Below are 19,705 nucleotides of genomic sequence, written 5' to 3'. Positions count from 1 at the left end.
ACTGGGTGAAAATGAGGGCAGAGTGCACGAGGCCTTCGAGGGCCTGTGGAGAGGGGCCTCTCTGACACTTGGCCATTGTGTGGAAGTCAGAGATCTCGTCTTCCCCAATTTTCTGGATGCCCCAGGTACAGTCCTATGCCTTTGCTGGCACATTGGTAAGAGACTCCCCACAAGTCCCAACTGCGTGAACGTGAACCCCATATGGTTCCAGACTCCATCACAAAACCGCAGTGTGGCTTCAGGGACCCTAACATGCATTGCCACTTGGCTGGCAGTTTTGGGGCAGGTTGTTCTCTTGGATGCAGAGAAGGCCCTTGTGATCCAGGGAGAGCAGAACCAGAGGCCATAATGAATGCCTTCTTGAGGTGCCCTTAAAGTGCTTTCAGCTGTGGGGTGGGGTGACGCCCTGCCACCATCCCCCGGGGACAGGACCCCTCCTGGGCCAGTCTGTTCTCCTGAATTAATTACTTTTTACATGCTAAGTGTAAATTATGTTTTTAAATGATCAGGGACACTTGCAAACATGTTCACAATGGGAGAGAACAGTATAAAGAACCTCACACCTAATACCCAGCTTCAAGAAGTACCAACTCCTGCACAATTTTGTGTTATTTATATTTCCCCCCAAATTGGATTCGTTTAAATCAAATTCCAGACAATATGTCATGTTATCTGTAAATGCTTTGATTGGTTCCTCCCTTTTAAAATGCAAGCAATCTGTGTTCTTTACAAGGGGGGAAATGTTTTTAATTAAAAAAGAAAAGAAAAGTATACATATCCCAATCACCTGGTGTTGATTTCAACAGAGTGGCTCCATCAGAAGGAGTCACTCAGGTTGGGTTTGAACCTCTGCTTTGTCACCTGCAGCTACATGACAGGGCAAGGTGGACAAGGTGCCTCTGTGGGCCTCAGCTTCCATGGATATAAAATGGCATGGAGGAAGGGTACGTGTCTTACCTAGGGTTGTTGTGAGGAGGGAAGACATGGTTACCATTGGCTCATGCTCAGTAAGTGCTCGGTGCAGATGGAGCATCCTGCCTGGTCTAAGACCTACGACGTGCTTGGCATTAGAATATTGCAGAAGGCACAGCTGCTTCACCCACAGAATCGGAGCAGAATTGCTCAGGAAGGGAGGCGGCCCAGTGTGGGAGGGAACACTTCTGCTTGCCTGTGGGGTTCGGAATCTCAGATCCCTGGGCCCATCTTAAATTGCTTCCAGAGGCTGACCTCAGGGCCGGGTCATTAATCCACACCATTTGATCAGGGTGACTTTTGCCTTCGAATTCCACAGCCTCTGGAGGGAAAGAAAGAGGAAGGACTGAAAGGAGGATGTGGTCTGAACGTGTCCACTTTGCAGATGGGAAAACTGAGGCAGGACACGTGAAGCCACCAGGATCCCAGAGCCGACCAATGGCAGAGTGAGGACCAGAGAGGCCGGGTTCCAGCCTCAGTCTTCACCTATCAAATGGATAGGCTGAAAGCCTGGGAAATGTTAACTCTCATTAGAGACTGAAGGTACAGCAGGCAGAGGGCCCACCCCTTGGAGCCGGTCAAAAAGCAGTGAAGACGTGTATGCAGTTGGGGTGAGGGCAGCTTCTAAGAATTGGGGCCATGTGTTTTCTCCCAAGAGACTTTTGAAAGCAAAGCTTGCAGGGACCCTCCTCTTCGAGACAGGAGGTCATAGCCGAGGTATCTGACCAGATGCAAACAACTTCCCTCTCTGTTCTTGTTAACGCTGATAAAAGGGCTTCCTTCCGCATTCTCAGGATCGGCTTTTCACCCCTTGCACTGGCCGACTCAGCCACCAGTCCCCTTTTTGTCACACTATCCTCCCACCGCCTCCACCCTCTCGCTGCCCTCCACTTGACCTCGTCCTGGACTGTCCTTTTGGCAGGATTTGGGGGGCCACTCAACTCTCCTCACCTCAGCTGGTTCCTTCTCTTCTTTCTGACGCTGGTGGGTTTGTGTTTCACTTCTCCACCGGGGCCAGGGGTGGAGGCAGGCACGGTGATCCGCCGCCTTATTTCTGGCAGCTGTGGTGGGCCTTGGGGGCAGAAGATGTCTAGTTCTGGTTCTGCCTGTAGACACGCCTCTCCACCTGGCCAGCTCTGGTTTCCTCTTTTGCACCCTAGGGACAGTCTTGTCTGCCTCATAGGGTTTGGCAGTGGAAACCGGTGATGATGACTAAAACAAATTGAGCATCTACTATGTGCCGGGGACAGCATGGGATTTATCTCACTGGAGCCTCGGGCTGCTCTGTTGTAAATATAGACTTGCCCAGAATCACACAGGGAGGGAGGGGTGGAGGCAGGATTTGAACCCAAGTTTTGGGCCTCCAGAGCATCGGCTCTCAATAATATCACCTCATTGTCTTCCTAAAAAGTAACATCGGTATGACACATCTGGAACCACTAGCAACAGAAGCTGCAGATTTTACAAAGCGTAAAATCAGCAGAGAGATGGTGAGAGAGTCCAGCACGAGAAGGAGCAAAGGAGCGTGAGAAATCCTGACAGAAACTGTGTAAAATATCTCCTCCATTTGCATGCCTGCCATATTAAGCAACAACTACAGATGGGGTGGGGTGCCCCCATCACCTTTTTTTCACTAAGTTGGGGGGGGGCAGGGAGACATCTAGTCTATACTCTTTTTTTTTAAGATTTTATTTATTTATTTGAGACAGAGAGAGAAGCATGAGCAGGGGGGAAGGGGCAAAGGGAGAGAGAGTGGGAGACCCTCTGCTGAGCAGAGAGCTCTACATGGTGCTTGATCCCACAACCAGGAGATCACGACCTGAGCTGAAGGCAGATGCTTGACCGACTGAGCCACCCAGGCACCCGCTATCCCATTGTATTGATGAGGGAAGTGGCAGCTCAGAGAAGTCAAGGAACCAAGCAGGGTCACACAGCAAGTAGATATCTGAATGCATCCTGATTCATTCATCAGTTACTGAGCTCCGAATGTACACCAGCCTGCACGCCAAGTGTGATTTTGAAGTGGGATCCACACAGGGTTCCTGCCCTCTCAGGGCTTACAATCAAAGAGGTGGGTGAGTAATAAGCGGCTCGCTGACCAGTCTTGGCAGCTAGGCTGATACTGCTCTGCAAGGCTGTCTCCCTTGCACTGTGCACGTTGAAATCCCACTCAGGGGCCAGCTCACCATTAACTGCCAGGATGGATGGAGCCACCCCAGCAACAGAGCTCTGGAGCGAGACCCTGTGGCCACAGGTCATCTGGAGTGAACTGGAACGGCCCGCCAGGCCCTGCTGCTGCCTTGCTCTGTCCTGATAATACCCAGCAGCTGCCAGGCCTGCGGGCAGGAGGCCCCCCGGGGCTGCCGAGGGCTGGGTGGGGCCTTGACTCACCGCCTCTGACAGAGCTCTGTCTGAACACTTCCCCTCCAGCGCACCAGAACACCCATTTGGAAACCAAGGTGAAAAGAGGGTGGAGTCCCGTCTGGGATTTGAGCCTGGGCACCGATGTCTGTGTGGTCTTTCTCTGTCCCTGTCTCCTCCTCCTTCCTCAGGAGGCGCGCGTGCATTCGTGCATTCGTGCATTCGTGCATTCGAGCAGAGCCAACCCAGCAGCTGCCTCAGCCTGAAGCTGCTGAAGGGTCACCTTGAATTTTTTAAAATCTCTGTCACCCCTCTCACTCCTCCCCCCCCCAACTTCTCCTCCTCTGGCCACCGACTGACTGCTGTCCAATTTCCCTTCTCTCTTTCTTCTCTGGCTGCACCTTCCTCTTCATGCCTTGCACACGTAGCTGGCGAGGAGAACCACTTTGTCCCACCCTATACCTTTCCTTCTTGTTTGTGAAGAAAAAGTTGCCTTTTTCCTTGCCTTTGAAATAATATCCCAAGACTGTCTTCTCCCTTCAAAAGAGGGGTGGCTTTCAAGACCCCCGTACTTTGGCTATCCAACTCTTGGGGATCAGAAAGGCACAGCCTTGATCCTACCCGCCTGTCAGCCTGTTGGAAAGGAAGACCCGGACCCAGGCCAGCCTGGCTCTCTGCAGGCTGGCTGCTGAAAGGCACGAGCCCCGCAGTGGCTTTTCCTACAGGGACAGAGGCACGTACCCCAGAGACTGAGTCTCTGGGCTCCGGGCCCTCGTGCCTCTGTCCACAGTTCTCAGCAAAGTGCGCTGGAGGCCGGGTGCCCGGCTTGGCGGATCCCTGCGAGCCAAGACCAACGGGGAGTTACTGAAAACATATTCCTCCACCACAAAAGTGTTTATTTAGTCATGGTTGATGAGACTGCATGAGAGCTAGAGGGAGAGGAAGAGCAGGAGGAGGAGGAGGAGGAAGAGAGAAAGGGAGAGCCCAGAGATGGTGAGAGAGTCCAGCAAGAGAAGCAGCCAAGGAGCGTGAGAAATCCGGACAGAAAGCACACCCAGGAGCCCCCCCCAGGAGACACAGCGACAGAGGCAAAACAAGAACGGGAAAACACTGAGAAGGAGAGAGTGGGAGAGCTAAGGGAATACAAGAACCAGAGAAATACAAGAATACAGAGAATACAAGAGCCTGGACAGGACAAAAGGAGGGAGAGGCTGGGGGCAGAAAGGAGAAAACAGGAAAGAAAAAAAAAAAAAAAAACAGAACCACAGATTTTTACAGCTGAGGGGGACCTTGAGAGCTGCTTGTTGATTTGGCCAACACAGAGTCTTCCAGACCCAGACTGCCTTGGTTGCCCACTCCTCAGCTGTGCAGTTGAGAGAGGTGGCCAACTGATCGTGCCTCAGTATCCTCAACTGATTGATAGAATGCAGACAACAGTCCCTACCTCACAGGATGCTTGGGAGGACTGTGTGAGTTAACACATTGAACAAATGCTCAAGAAGGCCAGTTCTTGCCTTTACCATTTATTGAGCATTAATGTGTCAGGAAGTATGTGGTGTGGGACCCCAGAGATGCCCCAGACCCCACCCTATCGATGGGGGAGCGATGCGGGAGTGGGGTAGGAGGGGTATATGCTCTGGCTTTTCCTGGGCTGTCCAGTTTATTTGTGGTTATAAATAACATCCCCCTCTCACTCTCAAAAGTGCCCGATCAAGAGGATAGGCTTATCTCACTGGACTTCTGGGGCAGAGAGTGTGAGCTAACTGGGCTGGGTCAGGCCTGCAGCAAACAACAGCGTGCATATGAGCCTGCTGAAGGTGACACTCCTGCGGGGGCAGGTGATGATGGTGGCTTGTGTTAGCACAGTTTCTAATTTTCCAAGAAAAGCTGGAAATCTAGGTTTTTATGTAAAATCATCCTGTTTTCCTATATTTTTTCCATAAACTATTATTATTATTATTATGAGAATTACCCTATTTTCAAAGTCCAGCATCCCATTAAAACGTTGCCAAATTCCCTTGTAGTCCAAGTTAAAGCACACTTGTGGTTTGGGCCGGCAGGAGGTCCATTTCCAACCTCTACTAAAGGAAGTGACAGTCTACTGAGGGGAGCAAGACCAGTAAACAGGCCATTACCACACAGGCAATAGGGGTGGTGACCGAGGTGAGTTCAGGGTGAGTCAGAAGCCAGACGAGGAGCAGGCTACCTCAGCTGGCAGGTGGGAGTCAGGGAAGGCTTCCTGAAAGAGGTGACAACTGAGCTGATTCCTGAGAGATGAGTGAGAACAGTTCCCAGAACTGATAATGATGATTGGAGCTTTTTGCCCTGTTGCTTTTCTAGTGTTTGGCACTGTTGTTAACAACCGTACAAGAATCACCTCACTTAACCAGCCCAATAATCCTATCAATCAGGTACCTCTGTTCTTCTCATTTCCCAGAAGAGACTGAGGTGCAGAGAGAGTTAAGTAACTCGCTGAAGGGCACAGAGTCAGTGCGTGCCTGGGGATCCACCGCACGTGACGTTAAGCCCTACTCTAGAAGACTCCGTGGTCGAGGACATGTGCGAAGACTGAAGGTGGGCCATTCAGCTGAAGCTTGAGATGCGTATGTAACGAGGCAAGGAAGTGGATGGCGGGCTGGGACACAGGAAGCTGACTGGAGTAAAACTCGCTCCTGCTAAGGAGCCTGGGCTCTTTGTTGAAGACAGGAGCGAAATGCTGGAAGATTTAAAGATCAGCACTACACATTTCCCTCCCTCCATTTTATGGAAGAGAAAACTGAGCCCCCCGCCACCCCAAGGCCGTGTAGCCCAGTGCTGGGCCCAGACCTGGGCTCCCGACTCCCACCGGGACGGGTCCCTGCCTTAGGGAGTGACAGGTAGGAAAGGTGAAGGCCCAGAACCGTGGCTTTCAAGACTTTACACCGAAGATTAAAGAGTTATCTGAACAAGAGAAGTTAATCTGCCCTGGTTCTGTTCTCTTGCACGCCCTGGGTGGACCCGAGTTGTTCTTTTTGGTCTCACCCTCCCCACCCACCGGCCTCTGGTGAAAGGAGAGCCTTCCCCAGAAGATGACTCTTCCCTGGAAATCCTGGGTCTGCTTCCTCAGAGCCCAACAACGAAGGAGAGGCAGGAGATGAGATGGGCTGGAGCCAACCCTTTGAAACCACCACCAGGTGGTAAATAAAGTCCCTGGAAACCACAGCAGATTGATGGGTGAATGGCCTGCCAGGGTGTGGCTGGGCAGGCGGACAGAAGACTGACAGCCCTTCAGAGACAATTCCTATCTCTGCTCCCTGGGTTAATGCCTGCCACTGACGGACTGATTCCTGTGCACTTGGGAGGGCGATCCAGCCGAGACGTTTAGTCTGTCTTGTCCTAGCTTGATCTCAGGGCGGAGCAGTCTCACTGTACTCCTCCACCTGTGGCTGGTGAGCCCGTGCTAATTTGCATGGGTGAATTCACACCACCTGGTTGGCTCAGGTGGTTAGAGAGATCCTCCGAGTACATTCCAGAGTGCCACAGCGTGACTCACAGCAGGTGCTGTTCTAGGACCCACGGGTAGGTGACATCTCTGGTCTCGTGGGACTCGTATTCTAGTAGAGGAGACAAAAACAATGAACAGACAAGTGGTAAAATCATTTCGGAGACAGTAGAGATGACTCTGACCAGAATTTTGCCACGTGGGCGCTATGGACATTCTAGGCTGGATGATTCTCCGTCGTGAGGGGCTGTCGCCTATGCATTGTAGGATACTTAGCATCTCTGGCCTCTGCCCATTAGATGAGAGCAGCAACACACTTAGATGTGACAACCAAAAATGCCTCAGACATTGTCAAATATACCCCCTGGGGGAGAGGGGGAGTAAAATCGCCCCTGCTTGATTGACAACCGCTACTCTAGACTGGAGCTATTCAATGAAAACATAATGCAGGCTACAGGCACAATTTAAGATTTTCTAGTACTCATATGAAATGATGGTAGTGCCAGGGGGTACGGGGTTTGGGGGGTTGGGTAAAATAGGTGAAGAGGGTCAAGAGGTACAGTAAGAGGTAAAAAAGATATAGGTAAAATAAATTTTAGAATGTTTTATTTTACCTGGTTTATCTAAAATACTATTATTTTAATGTAATTAATACCCAAAGTTTTTAAAGAGACATTTTATATCACTTTATTCTTATTAAATCTCAAAATCTGGTATATATTTTATAGTCACAGCACATCTCAATTCTTTTCTTTTTTTAAGATTTATCTATTTATGGGACACCTGAGTGGCTCAGTGGTTGAGCGTCTGCCTTTGGCTCAGGTCATGATCCCGGGGTCCTGGGATCGAGTCCCACATCAGGCTCCCTGTGGGGAGCCTGCTTCTCCCTCTGCCTATGTCTCTGCCTCTCTCTGTGTGTCTCTCATGAATAAATAAATAAAATCTTAAAAAAAAAAAGCTTGCTTTCTTTCTTTGAGAGAGAGAGAGAACACTCTCACAGGGGAGTGGAGCAGAGGGAGAGGGAGAAGGAGAGACTCTCAAGCAGACTCTTTGCTGAGGGAGACCTACTGGGGGCTCCACCTCCAACTCTGAGCCCATGAATAGAGCTGAAACCAAGAATCTGACATTTAACCTCCCAAGCCACCCCTGCACCCCTCTCTCAGCACATCTCAATTCTCATAGCACAATCCTACACCTCCCATTGCTGCTGCTTGAGTGCTGAGCTTAAATGTACTGTCTTCCAGGCACCTTAGAAAGGCAGTTGAAAACAGAGCCTTGCGGACTCAGTGTGGTCCCTGACTGCAAAATGGTGTCACCTGTCCTGTGAGAAATTCAGGATCTCAGGCCCCTCCCAGACCTGCTGAATCAGAATTTGCATTTTAATGAGTTCCCCAGGGAAGGTGTGAGTGCCTTTAGAGCAGAAGCACTGGTGAGGAAATCACAGTACCAGGTGTCAAGCTTCTTGGGGGCGACTGAAGTCCATGAAATAAGATTGCCCGGCTAACAGACCCTGTTACTCTTAGCTAACCCGGGAGTGTTCCGTTTCCTCATCTATAAAGTGGGGATTACAAATGCTCTGTCTCCGGGCTGAGGTAGTACTGTGAGCTGCACCAGACGTCCTTCCCCCAGCCCACAGCTCCCCTGCACTGGGGCCTTCCCCCTAGGTCAGAGAGGGCTGAATGGGAGGCAATTTTCTGCTGCCAGCGATGGCGCCCCCAGAGGGGAGACCCTGAACCCACCTGTAGGGCCCGCCTGGGTGAGGGAAACCAAGGGGCTTGGGCAGGGCGGGGAGGCCTTCAAACAGGGCTTGTGGGCACGTGCAGAATGACTTACACACTCACACACACTCCATAAGCTATCGTGGGGCATCTGGGAGTGGTGGAGATTTTGAGGGTGTTGGGGGGAGACAGAGTCCTCTTCACTCTGCCACCCAAGTGGACTTCCTGTCCCCAAGGCCAGAACTCTATAAAATGGTTATTAAGGAACTAGAGGTTTACTGTTTTCCAAGTGTCTCCTCCCACTCCCCTACCACCTCCCAGGAAGGTCATATTCTAGGTGTCACCCCTGCATCTACCTGGGAGGCCCAGCCCCCACCCCCTGCAGCCAGAATCTGGGTACAGCCCAGCTCTCTCGGCCGAATGTCAACTCCTCTTGATTTCTAGTTACAACTTGTCCAAATGAAAGGTGCTTATCTCAACGCCCCAAGGCAGTCTTCTCGTGGTGCTCACTTCCTTTCCTTTTCATCGGGCCCCTGGGCGGGCTCAGGAGGTCAGGCCAGGGCCGAAGCCAAAACCAGTGAGAGAGGGTGTTCCTGCAAGGGCCCGACCTCTGTCAAAGTGGAGTCCAGATTAAACAAATTAGCAGTTTTTAAGCAGAGATCCACCAGCATGGAGGCATGAGGTGGGCACTGAAGGGGTGCCAGTCACCTCGGTTTTCCCCATCCCGGTGAACTACAACGTCATCTTGGGCAAGCCAGAGTGCAGCATGGTTCCTCTAGGGGGGGTGCATATTTGTGAGGATGAGTGCTGTAAATAATGAATGAAGCCCCAGTGTTTATCCTGCCTCCATTGTGATTCATAAATCACACCTTGCACCAGGCCAGAACTTTAAAAGGAGGCCAGGAAAAAAGTGGGGGCAGGGGGAGGAAGGGGCGAAGGAAGGAGGGAAGGGTGGAGGGAGGGAAGGAGGATGGAGGGGAGGGAGAGAGGAAAGAAAAAAAAAGGGACCATACGAAGTAACCAAAGAAAGAGAAAGACAGAGAAGGGGGGCAAGGGAAAATGAGAGTGGAAGAAACAAAGAGAACTAGATCTATGGCATACTTAATATTATTATGGGCATTTTACCGTTGTTTCTCCTTTTCCTCTTCATCTTCCTCTACCCCCTTCTCCATCTCATACCCATTTTGCAGGGAAAGAGGGGGAGACCCAGAGAGCCCACTTTGAGTCAGAGTGCCCTGGGCTGGAGGGACCTTGGGTGGGTTACTTAATCCCTCTGGACCTTAGCTTCCTCGTCTGTAAAATGGGATAATAATAACTACCTTGCAGAGCTGTCGAGTAAACGAGTTAATGCACATACTGCCTAGCAACCATCTCGTTTTCACAACACTGTAGTTATTATTAGCCTGATTACTTCTAAGTGAATTGTTAGAGGCCACAGAGCTAGTGAAAAGCCAGAGTTTCGACTTGGGACTGCTGAGTCCAGAGTACAGACATTCTCCTCACTGGACTGACTCATTGACAAACCAGGCTAGTGGCACCTAACGTGCAAACCCTCTCTCCCACGGGTAGACATTTATGCCAGGGGAATAGACACCTATTATTTTTGCCTGCCCAGCAACCATTGCTTTTTATTATGGAAACAACATCTGTCTACTTCTCAGTCTGTGAGGTTCTCAGTCTCTGAGATAATTTTGATGGGAAGGAAGATTTCTTTCTAATGAGGTCTTAGGCCTGTAGAATGTAAACCCAGAGCTACTGGAAGATTTTTGGTCATCTTGTGGGCTTATGAAGGCAGAAATCAGAGGTCTAGAACAACAGGTCCCAATATTATCATTTGGACACCTGGATACAGTTGTGCCTGAAGCCATCTTTTGGATTTTTTTTCCCACCTCTAGCTAATTTGAATGCATTTTATGTCCCTGACAGCCAGGAGTCCCTGCCTGACTAATACAAGGCTTGTCTTATGCGCAGGCTTCTGTACCTTAAACCATACCAGATTGACTCAACAATATAGAGACCGAAGAGGAAAAAGGCAAAACAAATAAATCAAAAACTTTCTCTTTCTCACTTTCTTTCATTTTATATGCATGGTACCTCTGCTAATGGTTGCTAGATGAGTGTACAAACATGTCCAAGAAAGTCCCTTCACATTACCACTTATTAATAACCTAGTTATCTGCATAATAAACATGATTCTTTGTATTGATAACCAAAGCTGTTCACATAAAACCTGTGTCTATTCCACAAAAATATATCAAGCTCTAAATCTGGTGCTTCTTTGAGAAAACCAGAGTTGGTAAACCTAAAAATATATATGTTTTACTAGTAGTCTGAGATTGTTCTTGTGGCCGAACTCCTCCAAAGTTAAGAATCATTCAGCAAATATTTACCGTTCTCTTCCATGTGCCACTCTCTTAGGTTGTCTTAATCAGGATAATCAAGATAAGTAGAACAATTCCATCATTTCTTAGATATTTAGCATTCCAACAGAGAACAACCTCTCTCTCCTCCCTTCCCAAGGATGTATGTCTCCCCTCTTTTGCTTTTAGACCATGACTTGGCAGTCCAGGGTCTCGACCTTGGAGTTGGCTTTGGTTACTGGAGTCTTCACTGAACCCATCTGCTGGGCTGTTGAGTCACAGAATCATAAAGAAGAATGTTTCACACTGAACATCACACCAGAGCAGCTAGACTTCCAGCAAAGCTGGCTGTTGACTTAGCTGCCCCCAAGGGGAGAAGGTGGGAGATGTGGGAGGTGGAGAACCTGTTTAATGCAGCCGGTCACCCCATGATGACCTCACCTGCCAAGCCGGTGATTCATCCCCGGTCCTCCCCACTCCCTGCCAGATCTTGCTCATTTGGAATACCTGAGGGGAATACCAGTCTCCTGTATTTATCGAAAAGGGACGATTGTGAGCTATTTTTAAAGGTGTGACGTTTTCTTACTTTCAAGTGGAGGCAGCAACCCTTGCAAAGTCAAGAAATGGGACTTGGGTTAAAGCTGCACCTGCTTTAATCAATGCATGAGAGTCTCCCTTCAAAAGACAAAGTAGAATAAGAATGCCAGTTGCTGAGGTGGTTGGTTTTCTTAATTTTTTTTCATCGTGGCAGAATATATATAATAAAATTTATCACTGTAACCCTGTTGAAGTAGACAAGTGAGTGGCCTTCAGTACATTCACAGTGGGATTTTTTTTGGTTTTGTTTTGTTTTGTTTTACGTTCACTGTGTTGTATAACTCTCACGACCATCTATTTCTAGAATTTGTTCACCCTCCCAGACAGACACTGTAGAGACATCAAACAATAACTCCCATTCCCTCCTACCACCCCAGCTCCTGATAATCTCTATTTTACTTTCTGTCTGTAAATCTGTCTATGCCAGGTAACTCATAAAAGTAAAACCCTATGAAAGGTGTCCTTTTGTGACTGGTTTAACTCACTTAGCATAATGTCTTCAAGTCATCCATGTTATAACATGTGTCAATTTTTTTTTAAGGCTGATACTCCATTGTGGAGTATTAGCATACCTTATTTTGTTTATGTTAAAATAACATACCTTATTTTATTTATTCATTCATCAATTGATGGACATTTGGGTTGTTTCCACTTTTTGGCTATTATGTGTGGTTTAGGTTTGTGTCCTTAAAGTCTACTTTAAAAAAAAAAAGTGGTTAAAAGGTTTTCTGTGGGGAAAAAAAAATGTGCCTCTAAACTGGGACTAAGACGAGTGTTGTGGAGATGAAGTTAAATCCTTGGTAGCAAAGTGGTTTCTAAACTCCAAAATGTCCTATAAAAATATTCTCACCTTGTTTATAATATTTGCTTAGCAACTTTTTTTCTCTCCTTGGAGAAAAAAAGGAACCCTACCCTTGCCTGCTTTCATATTATAATAAATCTTAGATGGAAACAGCACAAATGAATGAGGTTTTCCTGGGATGTTTGTGTACACTGCCCTCTTTCTGCTCTTTCCAAAGCAGAGTGCAATCATATTGAATGCCTACTACAGACGGGGATATGATTCTACTAAGTATTAAACTACTAGCTGTAGGACATGGACAAGTTACTTTACCTCTTTGTACCTCCGTTTCTTTATCTGCAAAGCGTGGATCAAAACGATGGAACCCACCTCAGAGAATAGAGACTATCAAATGTGGTAAAGTAACTCTAGAGGATTTAGCCCAGTGTCTGACCTAGGGTGGGCATTCAGTGAAAGCTGCATTTAAATTATTATTCTAGATTTCTTATTCCTTCTTCAGGATTATTTGTGCTCTGATCTTCTCAATCATTACTAACACATAGTTAAAGACTGAATGCCTGGTCTCAGTGCAGCAGAAAAAAAAAAAGCATCAATTCAATGCACACTCTAGGTGCTCCGTATAACTTGCCTAAGTGACTTAAAACAATCACTGCTTCACAGAATGTGGATGAAGCCAGTGAATCTTCTAAAGAGAATCCTAAGAAATTGCTCCAAAGGGACGCCTGGGTGGTTCAGTGGTTAAGTGTCTGCCTTCCACTTAGGTCATGATCCAGGGGTCCTAGGATGGAGTCCCCTATGGGGTTCCCCGCAGGGAGCCTGCTTCTCCCTCTGCCTATGTCTCTGCGTCTCTCATGAATGAATAAATAAAATCTTAAGAAAGAAACTGCTCCATAGAAAGATAAGAAGAAAAAAAAAACCCAATAATTCAGAGGATTGAAAAGTCTGTTTTGCCAGGCACATTCCGTCTTAGGACTCCTCTTTCTATTTGGGCTGGAGCAGTGGGGTGGGGGTGGGGTGCTGTTTCCAAGCCCTTTGGGTGAGGGTGCTTGGAGTCTTGACAATCCTGCATGACAAGGAAGGTGGCCCAGCAGGGCGTCCCCAGGGGAGAACCCAGGACCTGCAGCCCCATCTCACTGGGCCGGCTGGTGGTTTCCTGAGTAGGTCCGGGTCACTTCTCGGGCAGGTTGGCCTCACCCAGGCTGCCAAGATGCTGTGGTCTCCATGACAACAGAGCGCGAACCGGAGATGCAGCTAGCGAGTGGTGTCATCCTCCGAAACCAAAAGCCCCCGCCCCCACACCGCCCGGCCGGCCGCAGGCAGTGGAATTCTTCTGGGAAGGCGGCTGACGTCGCCGGCGGCCGCTGCCCCGGTCCGGGCCGCGCTGATGCAAGCACAGCCCCGCGCCTGCAGGCGGGCAGCCCCCTGGGAGAGCTGGCGCAGCGCTCCGTCTTGTTCCCTTCCGGCCGCCCCGCCCGGCTTTCCCTGTGAGGAGTCAACAGCTCCTGGGTGGCTCCTCACCGAAAGGCCCGGGGGCGGGGGTGGGGTGGGGGTGGGGGGGAGACAAATGAAAAATGTGTCTTTGCCTAAACCAGTTCTTCCCCTCCCTCTGCTCTTCCCAGGCTTCCCGAGCGTCCCAAGCTGACCACGTGCGGCTCAATATGAAGGGCGCTCTGGCTCCCGGGGGCGACCGGGAGGTGGCCCGGGTCGCCTACGAGACCTGGGGGCCAGCTGGGGCCAAGGAGGCCGCCCCGATCACGAGGGGAGCTCGGGTCTGCGTGGGGAGGTCGAGGGCCCGGAGCGCAAGGTGTCCGGCCAGGCCCGGTCTGCATCGCCCTCTGCTGGGCAAACGCGGGATTACGCTAAGGTTCCCGCTGGGACCTCCCACGCACTTGGGGTGGGGGTGGGGGCGGGGAGCGGGGGTGGGGCTGGAATATCAGAGAGCGCACTCCTCACACCGGGAAACTGAGGCTCAGAGAGGGCAAGGGACCTATCCACCGTCCCGCAGCTTCTCTAGGACCAAGGTGGGGCCAGAAGTCCCATGGACACCCTCGCTGCACAACCTCTGTGTTACTTAAACTGAGAAGTCTTCCCACCCAGGACAGATCATTGAGAACCTGCTCTACGGGCCACTGCGCTGTGAGGCCTTTCTCCATCACGCCTCACAGCACCGGCCCTAGCGGCCTGGGGACGCCCACCCTTCCAGGGCTATGAACGCCAAAACTAGTTCCATGACCATAGCAAGAGGGTATCTGCCATTGTCGCTGTTTCTCTCCCAAGTGTGCGGTTAGAGTTTTCCAAAGACCCCAAGACACAGGGTTGCTGCAACGGACTGCAGAAGCAGATACGAGAATCCAGCTGTCTTCTATTAAGGCAGACATTTAAAGAAGATTTGCAAAAATGTGCCATTCTGCTCATTAATTCCATTTGTTTTAGAAAATAGAGCTACTCTCCCCAAACGTATGTCAATGTGTCAAATTTACTATTTCCCATGAACTGGCAATATTTTTAAAAGTTACTTGTCTTGACTTCTAGAATGGCAACTCCGGGTAGATACAGCTTAGGTGAAAGAAGCTCATTAAGGTCCTCCACCATCTTCAAGATAGCCCCTTCAATATCCTCCACCATCTTCAAATAGCCCCTTGAGACCAAGACCTTTGAGAACAGCCGCTCTATGGAAAGTGGCCTCTTTCTAGTCACTGTCATATCACCCTCTCTTCTATTTACTTCACTGTCCTCTTCACTGAAGGAATGACCTTGTTTATTATTTATTTATTTTGGATCAACTGGGGCTCTTGTTAAACTTCAGATTTGGATTCAGTAGGTCTGGGGGGAGGGGGGAAGGGCCTGCATTTCCAAGTTCCCAGATGCTGCTGATGCCGCCGGTCCAGGGACCACACGTTGAGAACTGCTGCTTTAGGAATTGCTCTGCCCTCTCAGATGGTGTTTACAGGGCACTCTTCAAGTGAAAACAAATCACACGGATATTCAATGTCAGCAGTGAGAAAGTTTACATAGTTAGGACCAGTTCGTCTCTGCTCCAGGCTGAGGACCATTGGAAGAAATTGAGGGTCTGTGCATTTGCACATTGGGAGAGGTAACAAAAATGGAGTCAGGCCTAAGAGGAATTGGAGCTACCTTTGAAAATATGCGTTGAACTTGAAACGGTAAGCTAAAAAGCAATTCAATTAATGAGCATTAACTCAAATGTGCTAGGGGCTACGTTGCTGCAAGCTACTCAGAAGATATAAATTATGCTTCTTCAGCTACAATTCTGGAACCAGCTAGAATCATCCCCAAATCTCAAAGCACATGGTAGACAGTTGAATAATGGGAATTTTAGTTGTCATGAAAAAAAAAAACAACCTTTTACTGTGAGAGGGGGAAAGATTCTAAATATGCTGTATAACATTTTTGCATTGGGGTGGAAAATGTATTTAAAACCAAACTGCATGTAACTGTTTCTGCTATCTAATTTGGGGTGGTAGTATAATTTACATCAGTGGAAAAATGAATATCTCTATACTGGGTCTTTCCACTTACAGAAGGGAAGGAAGAGGACTGACGCAAAACTTCTGCCAGTTGGGCTATATCGCCAGAGAAGGGATTACAACTCAGCGGCTTCCAGAGGCCAGACTCTTGAGTCACACAAACCCAGGATCCTGGTGGATTCTGGTGAAGAGTAACAGTCTCGCCTGGCTGAGGGGGCAGCCATTACTTCACGTCAGCTTGCTGCGGCCACGTTTGACGTGTTGTCACGTCTTCCCGTGTTTTTGAAAGAAGCCTGAAACCGAGGTTTTATGTGACACGTGTCCTTTTTTTTTTTTTTTTTTAATATCAGGGAAAAAAATACAAAATGGAGCACACCATCCAACAGGTTTTGGTGCTGAGCCAAACAAACTGAAGCTTCCAAATTGTGAGGCCGATGAAGTGCGAGCCAGGTTCAGTGGGCCTTTCCTTGGCTGAGGGCTGAGCTTCCAGGCAAGATGATAATCTGAGAGGTGTGTGTGTGTGTGTGTGTGTGTGTGTGTGTGTGTGTGTGTGTGTGTGTGATGGTGAAGTGGTCTTGCCTAATCAAATGAGGAGATTTCAGTATTTCTGTGGGAAAAGAACAGTCCAGAGGGAGGGCAGTCGTGGGAGAACAGAGGAGCAGCAAGTGTGAGGAAGAGGAGGGGGGACGGGGTGCCTGCCTGGGCGGGGGTGGCCGGGGTGTTCCTCTGCCAGGCCAGGGAGTTTCTGGAGGGGTTGTGGTGAGGTCTGAGGAAAGGAGGCTACGTCCCACCTGCTGTTGGAGCGGAGCAGTCAGAGGTTATCAGCCGCCTGAGGTGAGATGCAACTGAGATAAAATGGTCGGAACAGGATTCGGCCTGGCGGCTGAGAGAACGCGGAGTCCGGGCATTGCCAGAAAAACTTGGGCTTGCCTCGGGAGGTAAGATCGGGGCTTTCGGTCACTTTTATGTCTGAGGAGCTGGCAAGACCCAGCAGGTAGCCTCTGTAGGGTGCTGTACTACTACGGATTGGCTCTGGGGGCCACGGCGGCGGCTGTCTTCTCTGCAATTGGGGTGAAGTCATTTAGCCCCTCTGGGTCTCAGCTTCCCTTCAGAATGGGTGACGATAACATCGTGTCACCTCCCTGTAGGGTTCCCGTAGGGGCCGCGGAGGTACTACGCGAGAAATGTTTGGTAAAAGAAGAGAACTCGAACGGACGGACGTGAGGTGTTGGCCGACAGATGATCCTCAGCTGGTCCGACACGCGGCGCTGCACAACGGTGGTAAGAGGAGCCGAGCACCTCGTGTGCTGCTTCTGCACCCAGCGCTCCCCGTGCAGGCCTCATTGGCGCTCCCTAACCCTGCACGGTCTCCCAACCGCCCTAGAGGGAGAAGACAGGCTCAGAGAGAGAAACTAACTCGCCCAAGGTTACTTAGCCGGCAACTGGTACAATCACGTGTGATTGACTCTAAGTATTATATTCCGAACTGCTCTGTGATAGGCGATTTTTAAAAAAGATTGCATTTATTCATGAGGGACACACACACACAGAGGCAGAGGCACAGGCAGAGGGAGAAGCAGGCTCCATGCAGGGAGCGCGACGTCGGACTTGATCCAGAGACTCTGGGATCACGCCCTGAGCCGAAGGCAGACGCTCAACCGTTGAGCCACCCAAGTGTCCCTGTGATAGGCAATTTTTAAAAAGATTTTATTCCTTTGTTTATTTGAGAGAGAGCAAGCAGGAGCACGGCAAAGTGACAGAGGGAGAGGGAAAGGGAGACGCAGCCTCTCTGAGGAGCAGGGAACCTGATGCAGGGCTCAATCCCAGGACCCTGGGCTCATGACCTGAGCTAAAGGCAGATCCCAATCCACTGAGTCACCCAGGTGCCCCTGTGACAGGCTGTGTTGATGTGCATCTAACATTATGCTGGTGCACATTTTGGAGAATCTCCACCACATAAGCTTTTATTTATTTTTTTAAAAAGTTTTTCCTTTTTTTAAAAAAATATTTTTCTTATTTATTTATTCATAGAGACAGAGAGAGAGAGGCAGAGACACAAGCGGGCTCCATGCAGGGAGCCCGACGTGGGACTCGATCCCAGGTCTCCAGGATCACGCCCCAGGCCGCAGGCGTTGCTAAACCGCTGTGCCACTGGAGCTGCCCCACATAAGCTTTTAAACACCACTACATTAGTATACAGATGTTCTTATTCACTAGGATTTTAAAATATCATTTTGATCATTCATTTAATCACATATCTAGTGAATACCCACCATGTGGCAGGTATGGTGCTACTTATTAAGAATTCCTCCACAAACCAGTTTCTTGCCTTCACGAAACTTAACAGGTAACTACAGGGAACAGTATTCAACAATTAGGGTACCCGGTGGCAAAGGCAAGTGCTTTGGTCTGAGGGAGGAGAGGACATCTTAGCTGAGGCCTAAAGAATCAAGAAGAGTTAGCTAAGCAAAGGCGAGGAGTTGAGACAGTGTCCCTGGTAGAGGGAATAACAAGTGAGAAAAACAAGTGAGAAAAACAAGTGAGCGAGTGCTTGGGGCACTGGAGGGAGGGAAGGTCAGACTCTGCCCAACATGGAGCATTCAGGGGCCAGTAGTGAGCAACGATGCTGGGGAGGCAGTCAGAGACCACCAGATCACACAGAGCCTTGCAAGTTACATGAAATAATATATAAACATATTTAAAGACAGATGCATTGTATATGTTTTCATTTTTCCCCTTAAAAGCCAAACCAGAATCATGCCTAATACAGGTTTTTAAGCTTTATTAAGATATAATTGCTGTACAATAAACTATATGCATCATAACTACACAACTTGATGAGTTTTGACATTTCTTTCTTCTTTTAAAACATCTTATTTTATTTTTTAAAAGATTTTATGTATTTATTTGAGAGAGAGAGAGAGGGGAGCCCAAGCAGGCAGGAGGGACAGAGGAAGAGAGAGAAGCAGACTCCTTGTTAAGCAGGGAACCTGATGTGGGGCTCGATCCCAGGATCCCGGGATCACGACCTGAGCCAAAGGCAGATGCTTAGCTAACTGAGCCACCCAGGAGCCCCCAAGATTTTATTTTTGAGTGATCTCTACACCCAATGTGAGACTCAAACTTACAATTCCAAGAGCAAGAGTCACACACTCCAGGAAGGCCCATGATGTGTGTTATATAAAACTGATGAATCAATCACTCACCTCTTCCTCTGAAACCAATAATACATTATATTTAATTAACTGAATTTAAATACTTTTTTTTAAAAGAGTCGCATACTCCACAGACTGAGCCAGTCAGGTGCCCCATAGTTTTGACATTTCTATACTCCTGGGAAACCATCACCACAATCCAGAGGAGCAAAGGAGTGAACTCTATCACTCTCCAAGGTTACTCATGCCTTGATAATCTCTCCCTCCTGCCCGTTGCAGCCACAGGCAACAGCTGATTTGCTTTCTGTTACTCCCTATCAGTCTGCGTTTTCTAGAGTTTTATCAATCGAATGTATCAAGTCCATGGACTCATGCACTGTACATTTTTATCTAGCTTCTTTGCCTCCTCGCATAATTATTGCGAGACTCATCCCTGTTGCATGTAACATGCTTTGTTCCTTTTCATTGTTGAATACAGGTCTGTACTGTTTTGAAACCTGCTTTTTTCCACTTAATATATCAAGATAGTTGGCTGTAGGTCAAATATCAGAATTCAAATATCAGCCATGCCTTTAACAAATGGACAACCTTGGGCAAGAGACCTTGATATGTTATCCAGTTTCCCCCGACCTCAATGACCATGTCTTTTAAAATGGGATCATAGCAGTACTAGCTTGTAGGGATGTTGTGAGTGTTAAGTGAGAGGATGTGTGTACCTATGCCTAACAATTTCTCAATAAAATCATCAGGCATAGTATTGCGACTATTATT

This window comes from Nyctereutes procyonoides, unplaced genomic scaffold (genome assembly GCF_905146905.1).
Source record: "Nyctereutes procyonoides isolate TBG_1078 unplaced genomic scaffold, NYPRO_anot_genome, whole genome shotgun sequence".
Taxonomy (NCBI): Eukaryota; Metazoa; Chordata; class Mammalia; order Carnivora; family Canidae; genus Nyctereutes; species Nyctereutes procyonoides.
The sequence above is the reverse complement of the archived record's forward strand: the minus strand, read 5'-3'. Positions refer to the sequence as shown.